The sequence below is a fragment of the Hyaena hyaena genome, unplaced genomic scaffold, assembly GCF_003009895.1.
Source record: "Hyaena hyaena isolate Hyena2069 unplaced genomic scaffold, ASM300989v1 scaffold_465, whole genome shotgun sequence".
Classification (NCBI taxonomy): Eukaryota; Metazoa; Chordata; class Mammalia; order Carnivora; family Hyaenidae; genus Hyaena; species Hyaena hyaena.
The window spans coordinates 1274147-1284829 of NW_024081097.1; the positions used below are offsets into that span (position 1 = coordinate 1274147).

At 44.9% G+C, this 10683-nt stretch overlaps 1 pseudogene; it reads right to left on the minus strand.

The window, feature by feature from the left end:
• Positions 1-1096: 1096 nt before the first annotated feature.
• LOC120246331 lies at positions 1097-1214 on the minus strand (annotated as a pseudogene).
• Between the last annotated feature and the right edge of the window lie 9469 nt (positions 1215-10683).

The window sequence follows — 10683 nt, forward strand, 5'->3', positions numbered from 1 at the left end:
TAAAATAAATAAAAAATGTCTTTAAAAAGGAAAGGGATGGAACTTATCCAGAAGCACAAGTTGTAGGATAATCCATAATTGGAGTATGAACCCTGCATGAGGGACAAGTGTTTCTACTAGAGAAATTTCTTTCCCACCCCACCTCAATCAGAACGCCTCAGGCCCTGCATTTATGAATGGGAGCTGTGGATATGTTTCTCTCTTTATGTACACACAGCAGATACAATGCATGGGTGTCTGCGTGCAATTTTGAAAGGATAGCAGGTTTTTAATACAGAGCAATACCACTTTGGCAGACCATTTGCTGCGATAAGAAGGAAATACACCATGAATAGAATTTTCTTTACAAATCCCTTTTCTGGCCTCAGACCCAGTTACGGATTTCCTGCTGTTAATAGATTTGAGTTCTTTTGCTTTTCCTTTCTTGCCTGTTCTGCTGCGCTTGTTGTAGCCCCTGCCTCCTGACAGCTCTCATTTCACTACGGAGTCTGCTGCTCTCACTCACCACTGGGCCCTAGCCTGAAAGCTCGGCAGAGCAGGAGCAAGCGACAGACCCCACCCACAAGAAATGTTTTCTACAATGATGCTCGGGCGTTCTGTAAGCAGCGGGCCCTTCCTGTGTGTGAAGAGCCCTTTTGTGAAACACAGCTGTCCCTAGGAGGGATTGCATAGCAGTTCCTAAAGTGCCAGGCGAGTTGACCGTTCCATTTCACCACTCCGCTTTTCTTCCCTTGCTCATTTGGTCCACAAACGTTCCTGGGACCTTCTGTTGCTGGTCACTGTTAAGGCTAGGGGGTGGCAGTGAATGAGACACATCTAGCCCTGCCCTCATGCGGTTTATGTTCTAGCCCATTTTCTCCCAACCAAATCAGAAACCTGGGAGTGATGTCTGGGTGGTCTATGCCCCCATCCACCCCATTTGGCTGTTCCCCAACCCTAGGTATTCTCCCTGAAATCTTGCTTCGATCCGCCTCTCTTCTCCATCCTCACAGGGGCTGGCAAAGCCTCTCGCAGGGCCACTGACCTGGACTGCCAGTCTCTTCCATGATAACCTTTCCCCACTACCCCACCCTCACCCCATGATGCTGATGCAGCCGAGGGTTCATAGGAGCACTTCCTTGGTTAAGAATATTTAATTTAAGGAATAGCCTCTGGTATAAAGGTCAAGTTCTTTCATACTACACTTGATCTTAGCCAAAAGGCCGAGAAGCGATAGGTCAAGTTCTTTCATAATGGGAGTACAGGCCCTTCCCTCGCCTCATTTGAGACTAGCCTGGGGACAGCACTGCCACTTACCCTTGACAAAGTTGCTCTCTTTGCACACCCCAACTCAGTCCGAAGGGTCACATGTCACCTCCTCAGAGGAATCTGTCCCTCCTCCACAACCCCCTAGGCAGAATTAATCTTTTCCTCCTTTGTACTCTTATCACACTTTATAACAATGACACACCAGTTCTTATGCCACAGCCTTGGGTAAGCTTCTAGAGGGCAGAAGGTGACTTTTGTTTCTCTTGGCATTCCCAGCACTGGTGGGGTACCTAGCATGGAGGAGAGAACTAATGCATACAGATTTGTTGAATGGAACTGATTTCAATTTTCCAGATACCATCTTTTCTGGGGGCTGTGTTGGTGTGTGCATGTGCACACACGTGTGTGTGTGTGTGTGTGTGTGTGTGGGTGGGTGGGTGTTGGAGCTGGAGTGTAAGAGGATGAGGGAGGGAAAAGGTTCAGGGGAGCCATACTATCTTTTCATGACCATTTGGTCTTAAGCCATCCTGACCCCTTTTCCTCCTCTGCCTCCCTCAGGGTCTCTGGCTTTAGGCTCAGCATTCTTAAAGAAGGTATTGGAGGTCGGTTAACCTCTCCTCCATCCTTTCCACCTTAAGTTCGTAACAGCTCAGGCATGGAGGCCAGTGCCCCATACTGGCTCCCCCTCCCTTGGGGAATGGTCACTATGGCTTCAGATCTGTCTGGGGCTGGCTTCCGGAAGTCTTCTCAGCCCCCAGGGCCTGACCAGAGGCTGGAGTCAGGTATAGCAGGCGCCAAGTGGCTTTCTCTCCAGGGATCTCTTGGTTCCAGTTTCTGAGGTTGTGTGAAAGGAGAGTTACTCCTTTGCCTTTCCCAGTGCTCAGGCCATTCTTGTCTTTAAATCTATGTTGGATTTCTTGGGGAAGGAGAAGCCTACAGTTTGGTTTAGTTTATAGTTTAGCTTTTGTAGTGAAAATTTGTGAATTCTTCTGAATCAGAGAGTTCTAAACTTGAGAGAGTTCTTGCTTCTCCTTCCCTGGTCTCCCTTTCCTCACCCCCAAATCTGTCTGAAGATCCCAGCTGGGAGTGGGGGTGGGGTGGGGAGCAGCTGTTCCTGTGGTTGTTTGATTTTCTGAGAAATTAATTTTTGATTTGTTATATTTTCCCCACTCCATTCCTTTCCAAGAAAGCAGCCAGGTCTTTTACATTCCATTCCCTTGCTTAAAAAGATTGTATTGCCAAAAGAGAAATTGCTCACAAATTTCCTTCCCAGCTTTTGTCTCCTGTAAGTCTGGGCTCCTTGGAGGAATTTTGCTGGGGATGGAAGAGGTAGGTGGAGAACATCAGAGGGGAGGGGACAGGACAGCAGCTGTTTGTCAGCAACAACCAGAAACACGCCCAACCTTCCTGATAAGTGGGGCCTTTGCACTTGTTGTTTGCTCAGTTCAGAAGGTTCTTCTGCCTATATACTCATATGACTTGCTTCTTCACTTCATTTAGGCCTCTGCTCAAGCATTATCTTCCCATGGTGACCTTCCCTAACCAGCTTTTTAGGAATGGCAACCTTCAGTGGTTTCTTTCATTTCACCTGATTCACATTGCTTCTTAGCATCAGAACTACTTGGCATATATGTATGTTGACTGTTTGTTTATTTTCCCACCCCTGGAATGTAAAAGCTCCACCAGGCTGAAGAGTTTGTCTGTTTTGGTTTACTACTATAGCCTCTTGCCTTCATAACTAATTATAGTTAATGGCACTTATAAGGTTTAATTTTATGTGTCAGTTTGGCTAGGCCATGGTACACAGAGTTTTGGTCAAACACTAATCTGGATGTTGCTATCAAGGTATTCTTTTAGATGGGATCAACATTTAAATTGGTAGATTTTAAGTAAAGCAGATAACTCTCCATAAAGTGTGTGGGCCTCATCCAATCAGTTGAAGGCCTCTTATTAGGGAAAAAAAAAAAGAAAAGAATGAGATCACCCCAGAAAGAGGGAATTCTGCCAGCAGACTATCTTTGGCTTGAGCTGCAGCATCAGCTCTTCCCAGGTATCCAGCTTGCTAGTATGCCTTAGGAATTTTCGATTTTCTAGCTCCAATCAGGTAAGCCAATTCCTTCAAATCTATCTATCTATCTATCTATCTATCTATCTATCTATCTATCAATCATCTACCTACCTATCATCTATCATTGATCTATGTAGCTATTATTTATCTTCTATTATCCATGTGTATCTATTTATCTATCATCTATCTATGTATCTACCTATGTATCTATGTACCATCTATTATCAATCTATCTATCTATCTATCTATCTATCTATCTATCTATCATCTATCCATCTACCTATCTGTATGTAACCCTATGTATGTGTATCTCTCTATATATTATTTTGATTTTTTTCTAGTCTGGAGAACCCGAACATAGTATCCAATAAATACTTGTTGAATGAATGACTAAATGAGGTATAGGACCCCAGAAAAGATTTGCTTTATTGTATTTCTAAGAGACTATATTCTGGACATTGAGACTTCCAGGAAAGTCCCTATAGTTGTAGAGCAGCATGGCGCTAAGAAATCAGGGTGTGTGGGCTTTGAAGGCATCAGAGGGTGACTATAATAGACTTGGAGAGTAGAAGTGCTTCCCTCATATGGGGTCCTTTCTCAGATTCTTGAATGAAGCTGAAGTAGGGGTAGAAAGGGATCTTGGGTAACAATAGTGGCTTTGAGCCAATTTACTTCGATTTTAAAAAAATCAAGTACTAGGGCATTTCTTGAATATCCACGTTTATGGGTTAAATTTTATTATTTGTTCTTCTGGTTACGACCACTCCCCCTTTCCCACCAATGGTCACAATGTTTGACATGTAGTTCCTCTGCTAACAGACTTTATTCATTCATTCATTCATTCAATTATCAAATATTTCCTGAGCACCTGCTGTGTTCTGGGAATTGTACTAATGCTAGGGGTACGTATAGGTTATCTCTGCTGCATAACATATCATCCTCAAACATAGTGGTTTAAAACAACAACACCTAGACAGGCCTCGGACCTTCCCACAGCCAGCCATGACCACTTCACTGCTGGCCTCCACGTATCCTGCCCAGGCTAACATGCAGACTACCCTTTTCAGGCCTCAACCACAGGTAACCCAGCCATTTTCTTATTTCTAAGCAAGCTTCACAGATTCTATCCTGAAACTCTTTGGAAGGCTCCTCATACCTTCCTTGGACCTGGAGCGACAGCAGCCTGGGTTCTGCATGACGGCAGAGGAGGGAGCGGGGAGAGAAGACCACCAGTGCTTACTGAAGTTTACCTCACAACTTCCACAGGAAGCCATGGACTTGTTCGCTCCCACAGAGAAGGTCTGCCTCCCTGCCCCTGGATTTCCCTTCTGCATCCCTCCAAGGATCAGACAATGGAGGATCCTGGCCATTCTGGGCCAGTCTCTATCTCAGGATAGAGAAGAAAGCAGGGCCACTGAAGGAGACATAGTTATTCCTTCTGTGCTGCTGTTTGGCTGACGTTTCACCATGTACAGCCACAATGGCTGTAGAGCCATTCTCCACCCTGTCATGCATTGCAGGGACATGCATTTCCCAAGCTTGCAAAGCAGAAGCCAAATTGCTTACTATGTCTTACTCTACTGCCCCCCTAGCTCTCTCTGATCCAGTTACAAGGGTCCTTTTGCTATTTCTGGAATACGACAGCTCCTGCCACAGGACCTTTGCACTTGCTGCCCCTCAGCCTGGAAGCTGGGCACCCAGATATCTACAGGGCTAGTTTCCTTGCTTCTTTTAGGTTTCAACTCAAAAGTCACATTCCCAGGCCATGCTATCTAAAACTTCCCATACCCCTGCCCCACACACATACTGCCAGACAGTTCATATTCTGCCACCCTCTTTATTCCCTCTTAGTACTTGTTACCACTGAGTATACCATATATCTTATCTTGTTCTTGTCTGTCTCACCCACTGGACTGTAAACTCCGTGCGGGCAGGGATTTGTTTTTGTCTCTCTTTGTCATTATCGAATCTCCAGGGGTTAGAACAGCACCTGGTACTTAGGCACTCTATAGATATTTGTTTAATAAAGAATGTATGAGGGCATTGTTTGCCATAAAAATAAATAAATAAATAATAAATAAATAAATAAATAAATAAAACACCTATTTATTATCTCTCATAGTATCTGAGGATCAGGAATTCAGGAGTGGCTTGGCAAGGTGGTCCTCGCCTGGGGTCTCTCATGAGATTATAATCAGGTGTCAGCCTAGGCCGTCATCATCTGAAACCTTGACTGTGGCTGGAGGACCTGTTTCCAAGGTGGCTTACTCACATGCTGCCAAGATGACTCTGGCTCTTGGTAGGAGTGTTCAGTTCCTCTATATGCAGGCCCTCCACAGGCTACTTAAGTGTTCTCATGGCATGGCAAGGACTTCTCTCAAGTGAGTAATTTAGGAGACAAAGGCAGAAGCCACAATACCTTTATGATCCAACATTGAAAGTTGCATACCATCACTTCTACAGTGCTCTGTTGGAAACACTGGTCAGCCTGAAGGAAAGGAACTGTTTAAAAGCATGGATACCAGGAGGCCAGGAGCATTGAAGGCCATCTTGTAGACTGCCTACTTGAGGATACAAAAATGACTAAGATGAACAAATTACCTTTAGTGCACATATCTTGTGAATAAATTGGTGTGGGTTGACCTTTGCATATGCCTATATTATCTCCAGGTTACCAATTCTCCTGCCTAGGAAGCCCCCTTATTTCTGGTATCATCACCACCACTAGTTTCCTTCTTTTCATGCTACCATAATCAATAACTGTTAAGCACAGGACGTTATACCCTATGTCTGAAAATAGCCTGTGCCCTGGTCATATAGAGGGTGTGCATGTAAAAATGGCCTTCATGATATACAAAGACTACTGAAGAAAGGTACAGACCTGCAAGTACAACGTATAAATGACAGGCATAGCCTTTGACCCCTTAGAGCAGACACTCTTAGTGATATCTTCTCTGATAGCTCCATCAGGCTCATTTCAGTGGCACATTCCCTTGGTTCTTTGGTGCTTCATCAGTTGTAATATGTTCATTTGTACTTTTTTTTTTTTTTTTTACTAGATTCTGTATTCCTCGATGTCAGGGAGTAAGTCTTCTCTCTCTGGGGTATCTTTCTCTCCTTCTAAGTCAATGTCCCAGTGAGGACCTGGACCATACCCTTAAACAGCTGGTTTGACTATTTTCAGTAAATGGTAAAGGACCATGACATTTCACTGTTGTATCCCTGCCCTTTTATTTATTTATTTATTTATTTACTTTATTTAATTTTTAAAAATGTTTATTTATTTTTAAGAGAGAGAGACAGAGACAGAGCATAAGCAGGGCAGGGGCCAGAGAGAGGGAAACACAGAATCCAAAGCAGGCTCCTATGCTGACAGCTCAGATCCTGACACAGGGATTGAACTCATGAACCGAGATCATGACCTGAGCCAGAGTCAGAAACTTAACCGACTGAGCCACTCAGGTGCCCTGGAAACTTTTTTAGAAATAAAGTTCCATGAGGGTATGATCTCTGTCTGTCTTGTTTACTTTGCCTCAAACAATACTTGCCAACTAAAGGCTGACAGATATTTATTAAATGAATGAATTAATGCTGGCTCAAAGTAGTACTAAATCAGTACTTGGATGAGTTAGCAAGGCTCAAATTGCCATAGCTCCAGCCTCTTTCCCCATCTTCTGGGCCCAGAAAATCATCAAAGTCATCTTTCATTTCTTCTGGACCTTATTTTGCCTTTAAGACCTCTCCCCAATTGAGGGTAAGAAAGAGGACTAATTGGTAGTCAAGATTTGTGGGCTCCAAACTCCAGCTTTGGACACTGTTAACTTGGCACATAGACACCAAAAAATTCTCCTCTGACTTTACCTGTAAGAAGGGATGCAAAGCCCAAAGCTGACCCCTGACAGTGTGATGGGAGTGCAGATATAGGGAGAGCAGGTGTTATGCCTCAGGCTCTAGGTGAGATTTAACTGACTGAGGAGAGAAGCAAGGTGAGTGTGCATCATTATCCTATGATTAATATATAATAATAACGTAATCACCAGGCAGAGCTATGTTAATACAACATTAGGCTGGAAATAATACCCACAGGAAACACCATTTGAAGCCTCCCACAGCATCAGTAATTTGGCTTCTCATCATGTTAGCTCAGGTGAGGACCCTGAAGACACTGGAGATACAGTCAGATTCCTAACAGATTTATGCAGGGAAGTGATGACTGACCTAGGGACTCAGCTTGTCTGGGACACCAGGGGAAGCTTCAGGATTTCTCTGCCCCCTTATATACACCCTTATTTCATGTACAAGTGGGAAAACATATTGATTTCCATGGGCCAAGGCCAAGGATGGTTTGGGGCCAAGGTGCTATAGGTATGGTCTCTTTTTCCTGAGGACTGTGAAGCCTACGACTTTGTTCCTCTCCTATTGGTCAAGTGTCTTGACTTGTGGATTCCTGGCAGGGGATAAAAAAAATGCTCTGTTTTAATTTTTTGCTTTGCTCTGGAGTCCTCTTTCTTCTCTGGTCAAGAGGGTGTAGACATAGAGAGAAAAGAAAGAACACCTGCCTCCATTCTTGGCCAAAGGAGACCTCTATGTGTATAGACTGCTCCCCAGGGGTTGTTTTAGGGTTTGCAGCACAAACTTTAAGAGCATGCTTTGGCCTGGCTTTGCCCTCCACACAGGCATCTCTCTCTGCGGGAACACTACAGGGGTGGCATGAAGTTGACAGTGGCTGTGGCAGGGCAAGATGTAGGCAAGCCAGCTCTGGGTCCCAGGCCAAGGATAATCTTTTTTTTTAATTTTTAAAATGTTTTTTATTTATTTCTGAGAGAGAGAGGGGAATCATGAGCGGAGGGAGGTGGGGGGGTGTCAGAGAGAGAGGGAGACAAAGAACCCGAAGCAGGCTCCAGGCTCTGAGCTAGCTGTCAGCACAGAACCCGACGCGGGGCTTGAACCCACAAACCATGAGATCATGACATGAGCCAAAGTCGGACGCTTACCTGACTGAGCCACCCAGGCGCCCCAGTCTTAACATGACTTGTACATAGTAATAGGAGAATACCTCGCATGCTAGAAGGTGTAAATTTTTAGAAGGGGGGAGGTTGAGTGGCTTGGCCTCTCTGCATGACCCCCAAATTCACCAAGCCTTACCTTCCCAGTTTTCAGCAATTGCTTAAGAAGATGACTTAAGAAGGAACAGTCATCAGAGTGGAGCCAATACTGTGTTTGCCACAGAAGAAGCAGCATCACAGAGGTTGAAGAGGTAAGCAGGTGATGCTGAATGGAGGACATGAGGGATGTGAAAAGTAATGAGGGTAGACTTTAGTGTGAGACTGACCAGGGCCCACCACTTGATCCAGGCAGACGATATGGTTGTGCCTGCTCTGGTACCTGATACCCCCTCCTTCCCACTCCAGCCCCATCATCACCATCTTTCTTAATTTCTTGGAGCCTGAGTCTCATCTTGGCTTAAACCTCCATTTCTAGAAGTTTCCCATCATATGAGGAATGATCTTATTGCAAAAATGTCCCTTTCTTCAAAGTTCTGGCTCAATGCTTACCCTATAAACAAGAGTGAATCTGACTATGGCTCACACAATGACAGCCTAGTGAGCAGGAAGCCACCATTTGTCTTGTCTCTCTGGGAACAGAGTGGGAGCACCCTGGCAGTCACCTGGGGTTGGCAGGGGCCAGGTCCCGGTTTCACTGCTCTGGCATTCAACGTCTCCAGACAGGCATATTCTCTGGGACCTGTTGCTCTCACTTTCTCTTCTTGGCCCAGAGGAGGTTCTCCCCTGGGCCAATTCTGTCCTGAGAAGAATCACCACCTACTCCATTAGGGCAAGAAAAAGCAGAGATGGGAAGGCAGTACGGCTGAAGGTAGAGGAAGTAGACCAGACTAGAAAAGACTTCTGCAGAACTTCCTAGAGCACTTCTTTCCTTGGTTTGGTGATTCTGGCTTCCCAAAGAAGTCTGTTGTAGGGGTTATAGGACAAAAGATTCCTGGTTTAAAGGTGGAAAAAAATCTAACAAACTAAGATTAGTGGTTCACCTGAAGGCAGGTATCACATGGCCCTTATGTAAGTCCCCTGGGCACAGAATCCCAGGCATCAGGTCACTGTGGATTGTCCCTCCTTGCCAAAATGCAAGGATCCAGGTCACCATGCAGGCTCCTGGACTGTGTGTCTCTTCTCTCTGGAAAGCCAACTTTGGCCAGCTCTGTTTTTTCTCTCTCTGAACTAAAGACTGGGTCAGGCAATGCACTCCCTATTTTCTGTGTGTGTCCTTACAAGGCTGTCACTGCATTCTGGACAAAAAACTTTTCTTATCCATCCCCTGGCTTCTGGATAGAACAACTCTGACTCCCAGCTGAGGAGGAAGGAGGCCTCCTTACAGGTTAGTCAAAAAGAGGGTGGGCTAGACACCTCTCCTGGGAAGAAGCTGAGACACTGTGGCTTTGGAAAGCATTTCAGGTAAAGTGTCACGCTCTCTGCTAAAGCACAGCTCCAGGTATCTTCCACCCACTGTACCCTTTGGTGACCCACAGTTCCAACCACACAGTTCAGAATTCACTGCAACCCAAAACAACAGCTCTATTTGTGGCAAATAAAAAACACATTCTCAGCTTTATGTTATTTAATTAATAAACTTGCTATTAATCCCTAAACACCTATAAACATAACCAGTTCTTAGTTATGACCATATTGCTGTCTTGGTGGAGCTGTCTTGCTCCACCATATTGCTGTCTTGCCCAAGCTCTAGCTCAGCTGATGGGAGGAGAAAGGCAATTTGATTAAGAACCTGCTTTCTTTCCCTTGACCCCACCTACCCAATTCTTATTCTTTAGGATACTGTAATGCATTTGCTATTTTTATATCTCTTGCAGATGGTGCTTCTCCTGGATCCCTTTATTGGGATGGAATACCCACCCTAGTTGCTCCGTTAGTGTTGGCCACTATTGGTTTATAACTGCACACTTCCCTGCAAGAAAATGCTTGGGAGGTTATGGGTCAATCTAGTGTGACCATTGAGATTACAAAGGGCAATCTGTCTTTCCTCAAGGAGGGACAGTTCTGCAGTGCCCATGGAGTTCATCCTTCAGAACTCCAGAATTTCAGCTGAAACTCCACCGTTCCTTGGCTTCTACTCCTATACATACTGCTTGACTTGCTTCTCTTAGGTATATTCTGAGAGGCCCCAGTCACTAAATCCCTTGCACAAGAGTCAATATCTCAGGTTCTACACCTAGGAAACCTAACCTTAGATATAGTTTACTCCAGTGAGGTGTGTGTGTGTGTGTGTGTGTGTGTGTGTGTGTGTGAGAGAGAGAGAGAGAGAGAGAGCGAGAGAGAGAGAGAATGGAGAGAATGAAT